Source organism: Suricata suricatta, chromosome 11 (assembly GCF_006229205.1).
Source record: "Suricata suricatta isolate VVHF042 chromosome 11, meerkat_22Aug2017_6uvM2_HiC, whole genome shotgun sequence".
Lineage (NCBI taxonomy): Eukaryota > Metazoa > Chordata > Mammalia > Carnivora > Herpestidae > Suricata > Suricata suricatta.
This window is the reverse complement of record NC_043710.1, coordinates 102,143,569-102,161,070: the sequence shown is the minus strand read 5'-3', so window position 1 is coordinate 102,161,070 and position 17,502 is coordinate 102,143,569. Positions and strand designations below refer to the sequence as shown.

At 43.2% G+C, this 17,502-nt stretch overlaps 1 long non-coding RNA gene across 5 annotated transcripts in view; it reads right to left on the bottom strand.

Moving 5' to 3' along the window:
- The window catches only part of LOC115271669, a 154,024-nt gene that overhangs the window by 39,652 nt on the left and 96,870 nt on the right, over positions 1-17,502 (bottom strand). For all 5 annotated transcript variants that reach the window (XR_003900048.1, XR_003900049.1, XR_003900046.1 and 2 more), the window contains 2 exons: positions 4,514-4,639; positions 3,834-3,936 (listed from right to left, as the gene is read on the bottom strand). This is a non-coding gene — a long non-coding RNA (uncharacterized LOC115271669). The remainder of the gene's footprint in view (positions 1-3,833; positions 3,937-4,513; positions 4,640-17,502) is intronic.

Genomic DNA, 17,502 nt, shown 5'->3' with positions numbered 1-17,502 from the left:
CAATGGAGTTTCACAGCCATCCATTACAAAATCAACAGGCGCCTATCGCAAAATCTGAAAAATGGACACCTAGACATTTGCAGACTTCCCGATGTGAGACGACATGTAGGACCAAGCCAATACGTAATTGACATTTTTACTTTTCACGGGGAGACTCAGCCTTGAGGAAGTTAGAAGACCAATTGTGAAGCAAGCTATGTTCTCTTATGTTGAAATAAAAAGGTAATTCATGATGCTTTTCTACCATGGTACTTCCTGGGCCACAACAGCCTTGGGAACAAAAAGCAAAACAAAAGGAAACAAAACATCTGAAGCTTCTGACGGTCACAGATGTGCTGGGTCTTCGTCTTGCCTCGAACGGGAACAGTAAGTGCAGTGACAGCAGCCTACTTTGGGGGAACCATGGAAGACACTTGCACACGTTACCTCATTTGGTTGTCCTAATGGTCTGTGAGGAAGATGTAATGACTCCCAAGCGAAAGATAAAGAAAACAAAGTTCAGCAAACTCTAGGTGACTTTCAGGTAGACACTCGGGGAGGCCGGAAGGACAGACGTTCCCTCCTCTTTCCCTTCGCCCTGACCTCCACGCCTCGCGCCCCCAGACTCCCCCCTTCCTCAGCTTATTTGCCTGCTTGCTCAGGGCAGTGGACACACACTAACACAGAAGCACACATGTGTGGTGTAAACCCAGGACATACTCATACTAAAAAATCATGTATTGTTTCTCTGAAATTCGAATTGAACTGGCTGTCCTATATTCTTATTTGCTGAATCTGACAATCCTTTTTCTGGTATCCCTCTTGAAAGAATTATTCTGTTTGTGCTGTGATAGGAGATTTAACTAAGAATACAGGATATGGGGGAAAACAGGGAGTCCTTGTACATCATACTCTACCGTCTCTCTCACCTCATTAGCCTGCAACGCCACCTGCCAGACGGGGTCTTAAACCACCTTTATTTGTGGGCTTGTTTCTCCCCCAACAGATGACAAGCAGCCGCGGGTAGGGACGGTTATTTGCACAATTCATTCGGTGCTTCTCTTTAGCGCGTCATTCAGTGCCTTCACCAAGGGCGCCAACTGTTGGAGTCATCTGCGCCAAACTGGGCCACCCCAGAGGAATGAGGGAGGACAGGGGGCCGCTGACGGGTATGATCTTCCATGAGTGGGAAACACAGATTCCATACACAGATTCCCGATTTGCAGATTCACCTACTGGCAAACACTTTCTTGTGGCTCCTAATCAATACCTGTGGCCCTTCAGTGATCATTCACAGACGAGCACAGAGCAGCGAAACATTTGAGTCAAGGGACACACACGCTCCCAGCCTAATCCAGAGAGAGCAAGGGGAGGCGCGGCCGGCTTGTTTTATCTCTCCTAGTGTAAACAAGTGTCCTTCTCACCGTGTATTAAGTACCATGTTTTTCACATTTTTGTACTTTCTGTTGGTGATTTCATTGTCTGGAATGGCCCCAACGGGCAGTGTTGAAGTACTGGCCAGTGTTGCTAAGCACAGAAAGGCTGCAATGTGCCCTGTGGGGCAAATATGTGTGTTAGATAAGCCTTGTTCAGTCGTGAATTAGTCATGCTGTTGGCCATGAACCCAATGTAAATGAACGACTATATATATATATATATAAACATATATGACATATGCACGATCAACATAACATAATATATAATCAATTATATACATAATAAGTCATCTTGAAACAGAAACACACATCAAACATGCTTCTGTATTGATCTGCTGATGCAAGTATGACCGTGGCTCACGGGAACCTAATCCTCATTTTCTTTAGGAGCCGTGATTCAGCATTCTCTAATTTAAGGTTCACAACGATCTTACTGCATAACTACTGTGCATAATGAGAATCAACTTCTATCTCCTAGATTTTCTCATTTCTAGGATCGTGACAGTTAATCCATCACGCTGGTATAGGGACGACATTGGGTCAGGGAGATAAATTACTAAAGCACTTCTCTCAAAAAAGGCAGAAATCTGGCAGCCCATGATGTTAGAAGCTGGAGAGCCGGTGCCTGTGGACTTGCTAGTTTTTCCAAAAACTGAAGGTGATCCTTTTGAGAACATTCCAGAAGCAAGCCTTCCTCTTTCCAGAATTTGTTTTTTCTTTACAAAACTTAATTTTTCTTCCTACTTCTCAAGGAGAAAGTTTCTTGGCAGCAGGTGATGGTACTGGTGGGATTTTATCTTGGGATCAGATGCTTGTTCGGCTCCGAGAAAAATCCAAGCAATGGATTGCCTCAGAGCTTGACAAGCGTAGGGTTAAGATGTTCCATGAGATTTTTATTAATGCAGCTAGGAGAGGCCAGGAAAAACCGATTTATCGATGGCAGCCCCCTTAACCCCATTCTGCCTGAATGACTCAATCATCTGTTGCACGGGTTCTTGTTTCTTTGGGGAATTCTAAAGGCTTTTAGATGAAATTACCACCACTCAAACATTTTGTACTTGTTGCTTGTGAAAGAAAGCCTGGTCCAAAAGGGCTCTCATCTCCTGGGGAGGGGTACAGAGATCCTTGAACAAAACCAGACAGGTGGTTTGGAAGATGCTCTCCGAGCCCTTCTTTCTTTTCCTGAAGTTCGCTGTTATGAACAGAACCAGGCTCCTCACCCCCTGATTGGGTGGGAGGTGTTTGTGAATCAGCAGCTCCTTCTTTCCATTCCCTCCTTCAGGGCGTCTGGCTCACTCAGCCAGAGGCAGAGTGGTGAAGGGGCTCTCCCTGGATTGCCCTGTTTCTTTACCTCCCTCATCAAGGTCCCTGGTGTTCACTCTCGATCCTTTCGATCCTCACTTTTATGGAAAAAATATCAAGACAAGGAGTTTCTGAGACTATAAACTGATACAACCATCTTGTGGGGCCACTGGCAATATCCATTCAATCCTGGAATGTGCCTACCCTTTAGCCCAGTGATTTCACTTCGGGAAATTTATCCTACAAATATACACACAAATATCTATGGACACAAATGACCGTGAAGTCCTGTTTTTAACAGCAAAAAAAAAAAATCCCCCAAACAAAAACAAACCCCCTCTAGAATTAACCTACAATGTCATACGTGAAATCCATTAGAGAATAAGGCATCTCTCTCTGTACTGGCTTGGAATGATGTCTGTTAACCCAACATGGCAAGTTCAGGGAATGTACAGTAGAGTCTAGTCGTGTGAAAAGAACATGTGTGCTTAGGAAATGTATAAAAGGATGATCACAATCTGTTGATCATGGTAATCTTGGTGGCCATTTGAATTGGAAATGGCAGGTTGGGGGGAGGGTTAGAGCTGAGGGGTGGCTTTTCATTTGTAGTTTATAGATGTTTTACTGTTTCTTTTATGCCAATAAACATTTCTTACTTTTATGCTGCTATAAACCCCATTTTACGAAGGATTCCAAAAAGTTTTATTTTTCACTCTGGGAACTTCTGTGGAGAGGCAATGAATAATACCACCTCTCAGATAATGATATGCCACAGTGTTGGGCCGCCATGTCCATTCTGTGCTGCCTCATTGACGGTGGATGGATTTAGATGCTCTACATCTCGTTTCTGGGCTACCTATTGTAGGGTTATTTGTGACACATTGAAGAACAGGCATGGAGAACTTTTAGCCATGAAAAGTGTAGCTGCCAAGAAGTGGAGTCCACTTAGATGGGGCCTAATTGGCGTGCACGAGTTGGGACTCACAAAGTGACCATGCAGTCGCTAAAACTTAATGACCTTGACCAAAATGATTGGTTCTGAAGTAACACTACTGAACGCTTGTCTTTGACAGACAGCAGGAGCAAGGAAGAGGACAAGTAAAACACTGCGCTGACCTGAATCCAGAAGGAGAATTCCAGAAACTCTGCTCTCAACAGTTTCATCCATAATCAGTTCAAAAGACGTTTGTGGCCTAGTCACTGTATTTGTTGACATGTGCTGTGGAAAAATATATTTTTTGAGCTTTGACCAATTGATTGATTCATTCAGTTATTCAGCCAGCATTTACAGAGCTCCTGCTTTGTGCTAAGCCCTGGGCGTGATTTAAATATTAAATGATCACTCACTCATGCTTAGCAAAGCCCACAAGAAAATACTAAGGCATCCGAGTGCCAAGGAGTTGAGCGTAGCTGAGGGGTGTGAGGCATCGACTTCCATTACTATAAATCAACACTAGCATCTGTTGTAATAAAAGAAAACTCTCTATTGCTTATTTGAAAATGTTAATAAAGAAACTTCCCTGAAGATGATATGCAAAATGTCCTCATTCAATTTTAAGCTGTCATGTTTCAAAACAAGTAGGAATTAGATGAGTCAACATAGCAAAAGATTTCTTTTGGCCAAAGTCGGCAGACAGAAACTGGGAACCGTTTTCATCTCGGATCTCCAGGAAAATATCAAAGGAGATTAATTAGATGGCCTTATCCAGGGGGAAGAATCCATATGATCTACAAGGATCCCTCAAGGAGAAGACAGCAGACAAGCAGGGGGTGGGGGGACGAACATAAAGACTCACCTCTGAGCACGTGAAAAACATAAATAGGCCAACATGGGGATCCTGTACGAGGACCCACGAGAGTGGCTGCTGGCACCTCCTGCCGAGCACAGAGCCTCCCCAGCTCCTCGAGGCTGCTCTTCTGGACTGAAACAAGGAAAAGACCTCCGTGATTTCTTCTGTTTGCCTAAGAACCCTATTCCTCCTCCCCTCTCAGATCTCACATATTTCCCTGCCTCCCCCAAGCCCTTTCTGTTAACCAAAAAAATTTTTTGCTGTATCTGTGAGTCTGTTTGTGTTTTGTTTTGGGTGGTTTTCTGTTTTGTCTTTGAGATTCCATGTATAAAGGAAATCATACAGTATTTGTCTCTCTCGACATGACTTATTTCCCTTAGCATAATACCCTCCAGGTCCATGCAGGTTGTTGCAAATGGCAGGATTTCATCCTTTTAATGGCTGAGTAATATTCCAGTGTGTGTGTGTGTGTGCGTGCGTGTGTGTGTGTGTGTGTGTGTGTGTGTATCACTTCTTTATCCATTCATCTATGAATGGGCATTTGGGCTACTTCCTAGTCTTAGCTATTGTAAATAATGCTGTAATAAACATAGGGGTGCACATATTTCTTCCAATTGGTGTTTGAATCTCCGTTTTAACATGGGTTCTCAGTGCTCCACAGAGAAGAGAAACAAAGACATGTAAATACTTCATCCTGCTCTCGCCCACCTGGAGGGGAACTTTGGGTTCCTACTTATTGTGCGACCAGCAGTACGCTAAGTATTTCAGTAAAAATAGCCAACATTTACCGAGCCCTTATGAACTGTTGGGTAATTAAGTTTTACATAGATTAAGTCACTTGATCGTCGTAGCTTCCCTGTAAGGTCAGTGTTCTTACTGTTTCACAGAGGAGAAGAGAGGGTCACTGAGAGGTTAAGTTGTCTAAGGTACCAAGGTAAGGGTTTGAGCCTGGGCAGTCTGACTCCCAAGTCTGCTCTTGTACGTGACATGACAATGCCTCTCCATCCTTTATCTCACTGAACTCTGAGCCTGGATGTCTGCCCTAGGGATAGTTACTCTCCTCATTCCACTGAGGAGGAAGCAAAGCCTTGAAGGCTGAGTGAACTTGCCCAAGATCACAAAATGTTTCATTTTGGTAGACTACCCTAGATTCAAACTCAGATTTATTCACTTCTTATCATTCCCTTTTATAATATCCTGTATTTCCCTGCACTAGCCTATATACTTAGAAGCCTGTACTAATAACTTCTAGGTCATAGAGATGGCTTACTGTTGGACAAATGAGTTGAGTGAAGTCCCAGGTTTCCCACTGAGGAGCTGAGTGACTGGGTTATTACGCATGGTACCTCTCTGCCCACCATCCATTCTTTACCCTACTCTGCTCTTCCCTGTGCTCCCAGAGGCTGACTGCTGTGGACCACCTCATCCTGTTCATTTGTCCTCCGGCTCCCTATTGGGTTCAGCTACTGGGTATTTAACCCAGTGCTTACCCTCGTCCTTCCTTGCCTCCCTGCTGTGGCCACTGGTCCTGTTGGGTGGCTCCTCCCCTATGGCTCTCACTCTCCCTGGAGTATGATTGCATCACTCCTCCCTGCGAACCCACCACCCAGCCTCTTTAAGCCTAGAGGTGATAACAGCTTTCCACTTTGGTTGGTTTCCAGGTGCTTCATCATGTCTTATTGATGAGTGTACTGTTTCCTGACAGGGCTCTGGCTGATATAAGACCCTTAAACAAGGCATGCAAATTTTCAGAGTCTCAGTTTCCTTTAATGTAAAATGGGGATATAATATGTACCCAAATGGTATTATAATATTTCAATTGCAGATTACAGTACCTGACCCAGGTAAGTGGACAATAGAGAGTAGCCATTTAAATGATCATTTTCACTATGACTATTCCCTGCCCTGAGGACCTCAAGCACTGATCACCAATGATATGTGACTAGGCAGGATTATGGTAAACTGCATGAATTCATGCCTCCTTAACAATCTCAGTGGGAGTACAAAAGTGGGTCTCCATGACCCGTGACTCCGTGGCCAGTAAACTCTTTACCTTTCACTGAGGTTGACCATTAGGAGTAACAATAGTTTGGTTTTTTTGAGGTCATACATTTTCAATTTACCACATACTGTACTTAATTCTTAAGTACTTAATTCTGACAGTGACTTTAAGGGGTGGTTCCTGATTATAACTCAGACAAAGTGGCCTGCCGAGGATCAACCACAGCCAGCAAGGCTGAGATCCAACTCATGCTGAACTCACATCTTTCTGTCCCCAAAGCCTGGCTCTGTGGTCTCTGTGGGAGCTGGAGGGGGTGGAGAGGGTGGCCATCAACAGCAGGATCTCCCCTCTTCCTAACAAGAGGAAGCTTGGCTTTCTTAGTGGTGCATGTCCAATAATATAACACTAGCCTCCTTTCTTCCCCCCACCAAGCCTACTTGTTATTCTGTGATACAGGAGGCAAACTGGGTTCCCCAGGGTGCCTAATGAGTTTGGTAAGCCAGTAAAAGGGGCAGTGCTGAGTTTTGAGGTGGGTGTGTTTGATTAAACTGTGGGGACTTCAAAGTGAGGTCATGGGTCGGTGGGATCCATCAAAGGAAGCTTCTTGCCAGGAGCCACACAGAAGGATGACAGAGCGAGAGGGACTCCTGCCGAGAGGGAGGGCTGGCTGGGGGCCCTAGAGGGAGGGAGAGGCTGGCAAGGCAAGCACAATAAAGGCGTCAGCAGGGGTGAGGCCTCTGTGTCCCCACGTGAGTGATGGGGTTCCTACTAATGAGAAACTTGGAGAAAGAGTGGGCCCCACAGAGCCCTGGAGGCAGAAGGAAGAGATGAGGGGGTGCCCATGCCAAGAGCGCTGACAGGGCGCTTGGCTGCAAAGCCCTCCAGGACAGGGAGCTCAAATTTGCTTTCTCATTAGCTGAAATATTTGGAATAAATAAACTGATGTCTCTGGAGCCCACGTTATTGCGTTTGGAATCATCTTTCATCAGGATTGGGAGAAGGAAAGACATTCATGCCTTGGAAGTATAACCATTTTGAAAATGCTTGACTAGCCTGATCACTTGTGGGAAAGAAAAGAAGATGTACTTATAGAGGTTTTCCCCTTGCCCCCCACCCTCAAAGAAAACACTCCATGTGTATGTTAACCTTAAAAAAGGAAAAGAAAAGAAGCCCCCAGCCTTTCTTGCTGACTAAGAGAGAAGGAGCAGACAGCTGCCTCACTGAGGAGTGCTCAGCAGGGGGCCAGGGGCCTTGACATAACCTTAACATATTTAGTTATGTAAAGAGAGGATTCTTTCTCCATATAACAGCTTCTAGGGATGGGCTTTGGTAATCTCTAAATAAACCTCACATTGAGTAAATACCTGAAATATATATATTTTTTTACCTGTTAAGCCCATGTTATTTGGGGTCTCCCTGCTTCTTGAGAACCAGACAAAACTGGCTTTACTTTTCTGTGGCCCAATAAGAGGGTAACAGTTCTGGTCATCTTTGGGTCTTCCTCAGTTTACAAACCATTTTATTAGCTTGTGTATCCATTCCTGGTGTCCAGAAAGCTAAGGTATAGAACTAGGCTTCTTCCTTCCTTCCCACAAAAAGATTCACTTCATAGGGTGTGTTGTGTGTATAGTCAAATCAGCTGGGGACTTTGAGGATCAGTGGAGGAGTTATCTCCAAAGCAAATGTAAACAGACCTAAAACTGAATGTTAGGGATCTCATAACTAGAAGTCCTCTGGAACCCCACCTGCGGTTTCATCTGATCACTTCATATCACAGGGCCCCAGCCTCAAATCAGATGGGTGACACCCTCTTCTAGCTTCCCATATTTCTCTGCTGTTACTTTCTTATGCTCTTTACACACACAGCCACTACTACCACCACCATTATCACCACCATCATCACAGCCATTATCATGACCACCATTGCCCCATCACCACATCACCACCATCACCACATCATCACCACATCACCACCATCACCACCACCACCACCACCATCGTTACCACCATGATTACTTTCACCATCATCACCACCATTCCTCCCACATCACCACCATCACCACCACCACCATCACCATCATTACCAACACCATCATCACATCATCACATCACATCACCACCATCCTCAACACCATCACCACAATCATTACTGCCACCACATCACCACTATCACCACAGTACCACCTCCACTACCATCATCACCATCACCACCACGACCATAACAACTATCATCATCACTATCACCACCATCACCACCGCACATCACTAGCGCCCCCACATCACATTACCATCACCACCACATCACCACCACCACCACCACCACAACTATCACCACCACTATCACCACTACCACATCACATACCAGTACCACCATCACTGAGGGCCCTCACCACAATCTGACCATCCTGACATCCTAATCTCAGCCTTCCACCTTCCAGAACAGTGAGAAAATACATTTCTGTTGTATAAGCCACCCAGTCTATGGTATTTTGTTATGGAAGTCTGAACAAGCACAGGTATTTTCCCAAGTAAAGTCAGTTTATCCCTTCCCAGCCATAAAAAGTAATTTTGGTATCACTATTAGGAAAATTGACCTTTTTGCCCCTCTCTTTCCCAGTATACAAGTGTCAACAAAGAAAAAATCTAATTTTTCTCTTCAGCGTCCTTTGTAGGCAGGAGATGGCTCTGGACTTTGCCCCTAACTGGGCTGTTGGGCTTGGGTGTCTGATTTATCATTCTAGGTGTAAGCTCATCTGCAGAGTAAGTGCAGTAGTTGGAATAGATGACTTATGCTGAAATGTATGATTTGATGATTTAGAGAGATAGCAACTGTAGACAATCCTGACTGATAGCAAGACCTTACTAATAAAACTCGTATGAAGGCTGATAACGCAAACTGCTGGCATCTTCTCTTGGAGATTATCTGTGAATCTGGAAGGATGATCCTGGGAAGGTGCTCCACACTTCATCTCATTTGAATTTCACTTAATATTAAAATCAGGATTGAGTATGAAAGAGGCTGATAATGTGTTTTCCTTTTCATACACCCTTCCTAGGGCCTATCTGTGTATTCTTGTGAGGCACTGGAATGAAATAGTTGAGATGTCTTTCAAGTTATTCCATTAATCTGGCCCTTTTTCTTTTTAGAAGAAGGAAATTTTTCTATCCTACATCATTTAAATTCTTTGTCATTCTCTAAGTATTTATGGAACCCTTAATAATATCTCCTATTATGCTTGGTAACATGATCATTTATCTCAAAAAAAAATTTGTCCTCTGAATCATCTGAGGATCTTGATAAGAAAAATTCTCTAAATCCCTTTTTAATTACAGAAGATTCAGAAGTCTATTGTACACCCTGCTAAAGCACACTCCCTTCTCAGCATTTGCTCCTCTATGAATCCAGAGGAATGCAAAAATCCAGAAAAAAACCACTTGGTTTTATCTGGGTCAGATCTAAAAGACTCTTCATGGCAAGCATGAATTTCCTGCCTTGACAGAGATAAAATGATTACCAACTTGTCTGAATTTGTAAAACAGAAGAAGTTTTGAGACAGCAATAAGTAGGGTCAAAAGCCAGCTGGACAGTCCCTTTTAGGAAAAGAACATGGGATCTTGAGTTAGGAAATGAGAGTTCTGGTCTTGGCAATGTCACTTGGGTGCTACTTCTTGCTGTTTATAGGGGCATTTATAATATTCTCCCCTAACAGGGCTGTCTTGTAGGTTAACTGCAGTAATATAGGTGGTTGATGTCTTTGAGAAGGCCCAATAAATAACACCATCTTCCCTGATTAATATTCTGAACTAACTGACAACATCTAAAGAGCCAGCAAGCTTTCACCGACAAAAGCTAGGCTGGTAAATGTAACTTGGTGTAAGAGCCAACAATAGTGTGCTAACTTCTGACTCCCCACTTTCAACACTGCAACAATATGGAGCTGGGGAGAGACATTTCCTTCTAACCTTAGTCATTCATACTGGGATACGTCATGTGTTAGATTCTTTGCTTCAAGCTACAGAAACCATTCTGTTAAACTTAAGTGAAATAAATATGTCAGAAGAATAATGAGGACTCTCAGAATGGACGGGAAGAAGAAGAGCCAGACCACCCTAGGGCTGTGTTGGGGTGAGATTGGGTTAAGGAGGCCAAAAGACAGTCTCATGGCAGGATGTTATAGTGAAGACCCTGGCTTGTTGATGATTGGAGTGACAGCCATGTGTGGTCCCCCCACCCCTGCTTTATTTTTCTGCTTAAGATTCAGAGCACAAGTCAGGAATGTCTAAGTGGCTCAGCTTGGGCTGCATGGCTTTGCCTGGACAGGAGTGAGTGGAGCCCTGGGTGGGTCCCATCAGTCTATAGGTATTGTCAAGGAGTCGAGCCCATAAAAGAAAGGAGGCTTCTGTTAGGAAGAAGAAATAAAATTTAAAAATCCAATGCAGTACTATCATAGTATGAGCTTTCCTTGCCTGTGAATCTCATCCAGGGTTTGTATGCAAGGACCTTAAGAGTCTGTCCTAAGGTTAAATTCCAAGGCTCATTTGTCATTTTTTTCTTCTTTCTGCTGATTGTTCCTTGTGCACACTAGGTCCCTTAATGCTTCTATGCCCTAGTTTTCATCTGCCTACAATACTTCTCTTCCTCTTCACTCTCACGCCTGGAATACTCCCACTCATCCTTCAAGGCCCAACTATTGTGTTTCTTCTTACCTTCCTTGTAATGCAAGGCAGAATTAAGCCACCCCCCTTTCTCCATTCTTCTGTGCTACCATGTAAATGCACATGTCTCTATTATTATGCTACTTATCATCTTGTATCATATTTATTTATGCATCTGTCATTGACGAGGGCAGGGACTATGCATACCTCATCCTCTGTGCCTCACACACAGCAATGGTTCAGACTGTTTGGTTTCTGTTCCTGAATATTCACTTTAAGACTGTTGATATGATGAGTACTAGACAGACTATCAGAGAACTGACTCTGTCCTGGCCTTCCATGTGTATGGTCACACATTCACAATGTCTTAGTTTCCTTATCTGCCTAATAAGGAGGTGTACTAAATCAGCCATTTATAAAATTAATAGTATCTTTAAAATGATAGAAGTTAATTTTTCTCTCTGATGCAAGAAATCCTGTGATAAGCAGCTCAGGCCCACTATGGCCCACAAAGTTAACAGGGACATAAGTTTATTCCAGTTCGTGCTCCTTCCTACTTAGAGTGCTGCTTCAGAGCACAGGACGGCTGTGTGAGTTCATCCAGGCTTCATCAGTAAAATTAGAAGGAGGAAGGGGTGAAGGATAGGCCACCCACTCCCTTCGGGAAACTCTCTAGAACTTTTACAAAACACTTCAATATCTGATTGGTCAAAGCTTAGTCATGTGGCCAAACTGGTGCAAAGGATGATGGGATATAGAGTTTTTTATCTGGGCAATAGCCTTGCCTAAACATAAGTGTTCTCTCAAAGGTGAAGGAGAGAAAGGGTAATGAGAATAACCAGCAGTCTCCGCCATACTGGAGTACTTTGGTTAAAGTTATTGGAGGTTTCTCAGAGATTAAAACTAAACTTAAACTTATTGTCATTGTTATTTTTAGAGTACATAATTTATGTATTTAAATTCAAGTTAGTAAGCACACAGTGTAGTATTAGTTTCAGGAGTAGAACCCAGAGATTTATCACTTACATACAACACCAAGTATTCATCCCAACAAGTAGCATTAAAATTAAGCTTAAACTTGAAAGATGAGAAGGATTCAGTTGTACAAAAGGCTATATAAAGAATATCTCATCGGGGCGCCTGGGTGGCTCAGTCAGTTAAGTGTCCAACTTCGGCTTAGGTCATGATCTCACCTTCTATGAGTTGAGCCCCGTGTCGGGCTTTGTGTTGAAAGCTCAGAGCCTAAAGGCTGCTTCAGATTCTGTGTCTCCCTCTCTCTCTGCCCCTCCCCTACTCATGCTCTGTCTGCTCTGTTTCTCAAAAATAAATAAATGTCAAAAAAAAAAGATCTCATCAGAAGGTAATGGCAAACGCAGCTGGCCTGAGGAGGTGCAGTGGAGATCATGTTATGTGCTCATTGGTTATTCACCAACTCCTTTATCATCTTCTTTTTTCACAGCATTCTGGAAGACTACGTCTCCCAGCCTTTCCTATAATTACGCTGAGGTCTTATGATTGAGTCGTGACCAATGACCTTTGTTCCATTTCCAGAGTTGGGAATCCCTTCCTCTACTTCCTTTTCTTTTCTTTTTAAAAAAATTTTTTTTTTATGTTTAGTTATTTATTTTTTGAGAGAGAGAGATCGTGACCACACATGAATGGGGGAAGGGCAGAGAGAGAGAGAGAGGCTAGAGAGAGAATCCCAAGCAGGCTCCAAGCTGTCAGCACAGATCTAGGCCTGGATCTCAACCTCACAAACCATAAGATCATGACCTGAGCCAAAATCAAGTGTCAGATAACCAACGGACTAAGCCACCCAGGTACTCCCTCCACTTCCTTTTTCGTAGCAGTGGTGAATGTCACCTGTGAGGATGAGGAGTTTCCAGTATGGAGGGAGCCTGGATCCCTGAGTCACTTTCTGGAGGAGAGTATATCAGACTCTGATATGACTGAGAAACTAATTTTATTAAGCCACTGATTTTGGGGGCTGCTACCTCAACATATGTTATCCTGTTTTGGCTAATATAGGTATGCTTAGGGAGTAGCTAAAAAGCAAGTAAGACCGGAGTACAGAAAGCGAAGCGGGAAGTGGGAGAGGTGTAAGATGACATTGAAGAAGGCAAAAGTGGAAGCAAGGAAACCAGGTAATGAGGCTCTTGCAATAACCCAGTAGAGATGGTGCTCTTCAGCCACTGGAGAGAAGCTAGCGGTTCCACATACATTCTCAAGCAAGAAATAGTCCTTTTTTTTTTTTTTTTTTTTTAAGAAAAAGGAAGCAAAGAGAGAGGTATTTTGATGAAAGACAAGGTGGAGGATTTAGATCCATACCACTATACCAATTAGTCTCTCCCTTGCTTTTTACTATAGCCCCAAGATTTCTCTACAGAACCCCAATTATTCACAAAGTTGCAGTTTGCAAAGTTTCTGTGCTAAATGATGCTGAGGTTCTTTCCAGCTCTAACGTTCTGTAATTTTACTGACTTCTTACTTAGGAGAGATACAGCCTGGCCTATTTTCAGTTTGGATCTTTTGTAAATTAAATGTTAATTTGAGGAGCCAGATTAAAAAAAATAATTACTGAATTAAATCTTCAGAGACTATTGAGCAGAGTGCCAAAAATTAGATGCCTGATAAGAACATATTTTTTAAAATATATGGGATTTTTTTCTGATTAAATAACTAACACATGTTCCTTATGTGAAATCTAAAAGAAAAAGTATGAGGAGAGAGAGAGATTATAAAAGTCACTTGTAGTCCCACAACTTGTAATAACCAGGATTCACTGACAGGTCAGTTTATCAAGGTGAAGACTGGGGAATGAAGGTGGGCCAGGTGGGTGCGGAGTGGTGGCTTTGCGATCAGATGGAAAAACATTGGGTGCACGTCTACTTGTATCTCTAGGGGCTCTGGGCTGAAAGGCATACATTTACAAGGACACAGAGACACACGTTTATATCAGACAACTCATTTCAAAACATTTGGAAGCAGGACTTTGTAGGAACTAGAAATAACAGATTGACCTGACTTGAACGCTCTGAAATATGAACCTGTAGTGTGGGAGGCAGTAAAAAGCCAAAGAACTCATCCTATAGAACTAGAGAGAGGCGCATATGGACGTGGAAATGCAGGTGTTTGGGAAATTAGGAGGTACAGGGCAGGGCTAAGAAACAGGTGGATTGTTGCAAATCTTTATTTCTATTAGCAGTTAGACCTCCACCCTTCTTCCTCAGGGCGACTGCCCCTCCCGGCACTGGTGGGTGGTTTGAGGTTTACCGTCTAGAGAAGACAAATCACACAGGTTCTCAAATTTGAGACGTTATAAACCACTGAGGGTGTGGCAGGGACACTTAGCTGAAAACAGAGGACGTTAGGTGGAGATCTGCACACCGGAAGTGACAACATCCCACAACAGCCCACTCACTCGGCCTCCTGAGTACCAGTAATGAAGCTTGTGACCATGTCCCTAAACCTAAACTAGGCGAGTGGAACATTTGTGTTTGGGAAACATCATGCGCCCAAGAGTGGAGTGCTATGGAAACTGTATTTTGTGAGTCTTTTTAAATTTAATTTTATTTTATAATAGTTTATTGTCAAATTGGTTTCCATATAACACCCAGTGCTTCTCCCTACAAGTGCCCCCCTCCATGACCATCACCCCCCTCCCTTCCTCCCCCTCCCTCTTCAGTCCATGGTTCGTTTTCAGTATTCCCAAAGACATAAGTGATACGGGTTCCACAGAGAGACCAGAGGAAATGAGGAATTATTAAAGGCCTATTCTAAAAATATTGTCCAGACTATAGGAATTAAGTTTCGAAGAAAAGGCAGCATGTTTGGCCAACAAAACGAATGACGAGAAACAGAAACTAGAAGCTAAACAAGGCGTCTCATAGAAATGTTAGGACACTAGAGATGGAGAACATTGGAAAACCTTCCAGAGATTGGGGAGGGAGACAGGTTACACACACATGGTTGAATCAGAACAGGACCAGACTCCGGAGAGTCCGAGTTAAGAACCTGAAGGTTCTTAAGATTTTCAGGTCCCAAGCCTCCTTGTTTTGGAAGCTTCTAAAGGGTATGCTTCCTTAACGACTGGACATCATCCAAGAGGGAAGGTCAGGTGTCTTGGAAACAGGGTTTCAGACGAGGTGAAGGCAACTCCCAGGGGGTCCTAGAAGAAAGGTTTTAGGACAACTGATGAGGGGGAGCCATCTGGAGCGACCGGTCCAGCTCAGAGCCGCAGGGGCGCTCCACCCAGCACGGATGCCTGCAAAGGAACGACCCCACAGCGGATGAGCCTCCCGGTGCGCTGGAATTCTGCTCTGGCACAGAGTTGGGCAATGAACTCTTGAGAGTCACACACTGCACCGACCAACTGGACTAAGTGAGGACACTGCTAATGCCAGGGAGCAAGAAAGGGCGGAGGGAGGGAAGGAAAGGACACCACGCTGCCTGGGTCTACTCTGCATTGTTCTTACACAGTCATACGGTGTAGACAGTAAACACTGATTAAACTGCAAAGGGCGCAAGAGCCATTTCAGAAGGATAGGAAAGGATGAGCGTGCATGTTTGTGCGCGTGGGGCTGAGGGGCGTGGCTGAGAAGGGAAGCCTCACACACACAGTAGGAATAGGTAGATGTAATACGGTAAAAATCCGTAAAGGAGCAATGTAAACAAGCTGTTTAGAAACGTGGAGGTAAACAGCATCGCAGACGTGTCTGATTTTTTGTACGTTATTTTAATGAATAAGAACAAAAAGAAATTTTAAAAGACAATATTAGGTGGCTCAGTGGGTTAAGTGCCTGACTTTGGCTCAGGTCATGATCTCAGGGCTTGGGAGTTTGAGCCCCACATCGGGCTCTGTGCTGAGCTCAGAGCCTGGAGCCTACTTTGGATTCTGTGTCTCTTTCTCAAAAATAATAAACATTAAAAAAAATTTTTTAAAGATATTATTTTGCACATTTTAATTAATAAGAATGAAGTGAAATTTAAAAAGAAAAAGTACTGTCTTAAAATCGAACATTTGGACTAATATGTCATTGTATAATTCTTACGGAATTATAAATATTCTGATTTGTTAGCCAAACATCTAATGATCTGAAAAAAATTTCAGAGCAGGAAAGTACAAAAGCTACAGAGTTTCCTGTTCCTTTCTCACAAATTATTTGAAAAAAAAACACGCAGTCTATTTGAAAGTATTTCATGATATCTAAATATATTCAGAAGGACATTCAAGAAATATTTTTGAATAAAAAACTGAGCATGAGTAGTAGTAAATGTTCCAAGTTTTTAAAATAATGAGGCTGTATTTTTTTCAACTATAAAAGTTATAGATTATGTGCTGTCTGTATTTAAATTCAATGCTACTTAACACAGGGTCTGGCCGTACATCTGGGAGATGCTCGCTAAGTGTATGGAAGGGGCTGACATTTCGGAGCACCCCGGAGACCTAACTGTGCCAGGATTGAGGGTGGGGTGCTCTCTGCTGACTTGCTACAATTTGATTTCTCACTTTTCTGTTGGAATGAAAACAGAATTCACAAATTCCTAGAGGCTTTTACTAGGAGTGAAATTCCAAGCTTTTATGATCTTTGTCTGTGAAGGAACTTATTGGACTCCAGGCCGTAGATTACTGACCTGCATCTGGATTCTAGATGGGTTCGTGGTTTTCCTCATAGTGTATAAATCACACACCAAAATGAAACCTCCTTAATCCGCTCCAGCCCCAGCTGCCTGTCAGAATCGTGTTAGTAAGTGAAGAGCGTATCATATAAAAAGCATTTTTGATTTAGGAAATATTCTTTCTTTCCCTATTCTTATTTATATATGAATTGTGTTCTTCAATTAAAAACTTCCTTTCAATGTATTGTTAATGCTGTTGATGTTTTCTCTTAAGTAGACTTTCCCCACTTTTGCATATTCTTATTATTTTTTAAATGTTTATTTATTTTTGAGAGAGAGAGAGAGAGAGAGAGAGTGCTCCTGTGCGCAAGCATGGGGGCGGGGCAGAGAGAGGGAGAGACCGAATCCCAAGCAGGATCCAGGCTCTGAGCTGTTAGCAGAGAGCCCCATGCGGGGCTCAAACTCACAAATAGTGAGATCATGACCTGAGCCGAAGTCCAAAGCTTAACTGACTGAGCCACCCAGGCGCCCCTCCTACTTATTTTTAAGATAATATTCAACCAATACACACTTACTATTTATTGGAAGTGTAGGAGAAAACACCTCCCAAAATATAACAGCTTCCAGAATGCTCACCATGAGGTCTTGTTCTAAATATTTTACTTATGGGGCACCTGGGTGGCTTAGTTGGCTAAGTGTCTGCCTTTGGCTCAGGTCA